The following is a 4,680-nucleotide window of genomic DNA, read 5'->3' as shown; positions in this document are numbered from 1 at the left end:
CCCACCGCCTCGGCGGCCGCCGGTGCGCATGCGCAAGACGGGAGCGGGGGCGAGGCTGGGGGGGTTACTGGCCTCTGGGCCCGGGGCGGAGGGAGGGGCCTCTGCGCCCGGAAGCAGCCGACCACCTTTTATCTGGATACCCCCAGAGCTGTCGTTTCTGCATTGACCATATTTGTCTTGGGGGATGGTGGTGGTGGTTTAGTCGCAAGTCGTATCCGACTCTTCCGACCCCATGGACTGTAGCCTGCCAGGCTCCTCTGTCCATGGGATTTCCCCCGCATGAATACTGGGGTGGATTGCCATTTCCTTCTCCGGGGGATCGCCATTTCCTTCTCCGGGGGATCTTCCCGACTCAGGAAGGTTGTCTTTTTTTGAATTTAAGGATTTTTTGGAGTCACTGACAAGTGAGGCGGCAGGCGTATCCCGCGTTCAGCCCAGGCTCTGTATCTCTGCATTGAGAATTCGGTGTGAATCCAACCAGCTGCAGGCCTGCGGGCCTCTCTGATGCGTGCTTTTTGCTCTCGGGGCTTCTCAAGTTCCTCTTTGTTTTTGCCTGGGCGTCCGTAACCCATCATTCATTTACGTAGGGGGTTAGCTTGGTTCCTCTCTGCCAACAGTGGGAGGACTCCGTGCCCTTTTGTGGGGTTGGCCCCCTTGCCTTTCTTATCCTGGAGGATCAGCCATAGCAGCGAGTGTGTGAGCAAAGTGTTTCTGTCCCACACATCAAAAGGATTTCCCCTAGTTGACCGTGTAGATAGTCTGGAAGGCAAGGAGCATGTACAATAACAACAGTTGGATGACTTCTGTTTTAAACCCTTTCCAACTTCCTATCCCTTGTTGGGCAAAGTTCAAAATCCTTCAGAGTTCTAGGAACCTCAGTACCTGGCCCCGCTTGCCAGCCTCAGCTCTGGCGATTTTGCCCTGGACTCACTCCAAAAATCTAGTCTCCCAGAGAGAAGTCTTGCTTTGTCTTATTCTCTCTAGCAATAGGACAGTGTTGGACACACGATAAGGGCTTAATGCTTGTAAAAGAGATATTAATGCATTTTTCATGGTATTAGCCGAGAGCTTTACCCATGCCCAAGGGTTGCATACAAAGAGGTTAGAGTTGGCAATAGACACGGAGTTAATAATTAACACTAAACCACCATTTTCTGTATTGACAAGGTGTTTGAGTAAAGGGTACTGGTGGGGTAATCAGTGATGGCTGGAATTTCCAAGCTGAATAGACTTATCCTGTTTATTTAAAAAAAAAAAAAAAAAGACGGTATTTTTCACCTTTTTCCCATGAGCCCAGTTATATAGTGATTGGATCCTAAACATTCATTTTACCCTAAATAGTCTTAGCCCTGGCCAGTGGTTTTGGAATGTACACTGACCTAATCTTGGCCACAAAAATGTGAAGGGAAACTTGCTGGGTCGCTCTGGGAAATGTATTCTCACTTCTGAAAGATAGAGATAGATCCTTTTTCCCTATGGACATTGTGGTGTCTGGGTGTGAAGCCTGGAAGTGCTGCACCCACATTTTGATCATGAGAAGAGCCAGCATGATTTCAAGGCCAACACTCTGAAAACATCTGAGCAGAGATGAACAGAACTATGGCCTTTGGAGGACATCTTTGAGAGCAACTCCAGACTTCACTCAACCTCTCATCTTCCAACAGTGTGAGAAAAGTTTTCCTTATTGTTTAAGTCCTGACTTCCCTAATGAATGGCTCAGCTGGTAAAGAATCCGCCTGCAATGCAGACCTGCATTCGGTCCCTGGGATGGGAAGATCCCCTGGAGAAGGGGATGACAACCCTACTCCAGTATTCTTGCCTGGGAAATCCCATGGACAGAGGAGCCTGGCAGGCTACAATGCATTTGGTCGCAAAGAGTTGGACACGACTGAACGACTAACACATACTATTGTTTAAGCCCGTCTTAGCTAAGCTGTTCTGTTAAACTTAAAGCATCCTGATTCATCCAGGCTGACTCCCTAGAAGTTACTCTGTTCAGTAAATCAGAGAGAAATGCCTATTATACTAGGAAGCAAAGAGTTTCCAGGCAGGCAGTGCAACTTGTTGAGAACACTGGAGGAAGAAAATTTAGTTACAGGTTGTGGAGGGAAAACTGTTGACAAGACAGGGGTGATCCTTCTGAAGAGCTTTCAAGTAGACTGAAAATTCATTAGGTCCTGGGAACCCACATTAAGACTTTACAGAGACATGCACTATAAAGCACAGGCCCTGTGGAGAAGGAAATGCTTGGATAATGGTGGTCAGGAGAATCCTCAGCGTTTGGAACCCTGATGGAATCAGCAGTCTTCTGACTGGAATGTGTTCTGTCCAGAAACATGAGTCTCTAAGGAATTTAAGGAACCTGTCCTTCGATTTCACACTCTGTTCTATACCAGCATCCCCTTACGTCTCTGGCCACTCTCAGCCAGGCTTACTTTGCCCTTTTACTGACTGCTTGGAAATCTCTCCCTACTTTGTCTTCTGAGCTGACAGGCCCTATGAAAATTTGCCATAAGCACATCAAATTTAACATGCCTAAACCAAACCCATTGTACCCACCTCTTCAAGTCTTTGTTCTATCTCTATTCAAAGCTGAGTTTCTGTTTACCAGCCTACCATGTAGCACTCCACTTAGACATCTCTTCCTCCAGGAAGACTTCCTATTTAGGTACCTCTGAGCATGTTCTATCTTTGTCTTTCTACTTACTATATTAAACTTCCTACTTCTGTCTTCACAAGATCTTGCTGTATTGCTTTATGCACAGCCCCTGGCACATTACAATATAAATTAATACATTCTTTAAGCTCAGGGCCTTATATATCTGAATGACTATCTTCTTCTGAATGCAAGAAATGTATTCACTTGTTTCCCACCTGAGGCTCTATTCAGAACCCACCAACCTAACAGCAAAAGTTGAGGACAATTGTTTGCTTTTGTTGAGTGGCCACGCAGCACCTATCCTCAGGGGAGTCCTCACAGTTTTGTCTACCCCAAAGCTATATATGGGCCAGATAGGGAAGTGCCAGCAGAGAAGAGCAGTAGGCAATGGTTGGGCACAGGGAACAGTGAGAATTAGTGAGCAGTAAGAAACATCTGAGAGAAAACTGCCAGAATGACTTTACGTTGTTTGCACAAGTGTCCCAGAAACCTGAGTGCTCTGTTGCATCAAACATAGCTGAGAGGTCAAGAGAACTAGTCTAGTGAGCCCTATGTAACAAGCACTTTTACATTGTTTTCTCATTAAAATCATCCCAGCAGTGGTACCCGCTAAATCTTGTTAAGAGATAGCAACTGGTATATCCCCTAGTAATTTCAGATGCAGTCTCAATCTTTTTGTCCACAAACTAGTTAGTATCATTTCCTTCAAGGGCTAAAATTAACCACTTCTGAGAGGTTAACTAAACCCTCTTCCCTTAGCTAGCATCTTGAACTATATACTTAGAATCATGGTTTGCATTTTTCCCATACTGCACTGCCGTTTTGGGAGTTTCTGACCTGCTTACCACAGTGACCACCCAGGCGGCTGGTGAAGTGTCCTCCTTAGAAGCTCAGGTACACTGTTTTCCTCTTACTCTAGAGGATGAAGGGAGGCAGAATGGCAGAGTCAAGAATCAGCTCTTGGCATCAGACCTGGGTCAGTGGCCAGTTTTGAGGCTGACATGTCCAGAGAGATTTAGTAACAGCACCTGAAGGGCAGCTCGAACGTTTGCCAACTCTTTGCTTTTTACAGGACCCTTTTAAGCACATCTACTACTGTGTAGGTGGGGATAACAAGTGCCTGTCTCATGGAGTGATGATAAAAATTATAATGCATGTAAAATATCCGTCAGTTTCTGGCATGTAAGTACTTAAAACATGTCAAAAAATGTTAAGACCTTTTTTTTTTTGGCTACCTTCATAGTAAACACTCTGAAAATAATGTTCAAGTAGAAACACAGATACTTTATCATCTTGGGCTTTAACTAAGTTGTCTGCCCAAAAAATTACCGTTCTTTGGCAGTACTCGGCAAGCTTTTTGCCAAAAGCTGGGTTCTCCATCTTCAAGAATGCTTAGGCACCTGCACTTGTCCAGCATTAAGAAGTAAGACACTTCAAACTCAGAAATGAAATAATACAGGCGGCTTTTGACTTTTCCCTCCAAGATACAACAATACATTAAAGCTACTGTCCTGTTCCATCAGTGGAAACTACCCAAACAATAAAAATTTCTACTTGGGAGTATGACCAAAGGAGACAGTCTGTTACCAGGACTGGAACTTCAAGGTAACAGTCATGTGAACATTTAGTGAGCAGTCACTAGATGCTTGGTGCTGTTGAGAGCACTTTACATGTATTAACTCATTTATTGCTCTTTACAGGGAAACACTGGAGCCACAGAGATAAAGTAGTTGACTCAAGTCATGAAGTAGATAAACGGTAAAGCCAGGATTCCAGCCTATTAAAATCTAGGTCACTCTCAACCTCCATTATGATTTACCATCTCTTTAATCAGGCACACCAGGCAAATAAAGCATCCAACTCCAGAAACGAAAAATACCAACAACCTTGAGTTCTCTCTGCCCAAGTCATTCACCCATTAACGCAGATTCAACAGAATTCTGAAAATTGGTAATGATACATAATAGGCCTATTAAATTTAGTCACACAATTCTATCACTAGTTGAAAAATTTCTTCCTGC

This window comes from Bos indicus x Bos taurus, chromosome 9, assembly GCF_003369695.1.
Source record: "Bos indicus x Bos taurus breed Angus x Brahman F1 hybrid chromosome 9, Bos_hybrid_MaternalHap_v2.0, whole genome shotgun sequence".
NCBI lineage: Eukaryota > Metazoa > Chordata > Mammalia > Artiodactyla > Bovidae > Bos > Bos indicus x Bos taurus.
Note: the sequence above shows the minus strand (reverse complement) of the source record.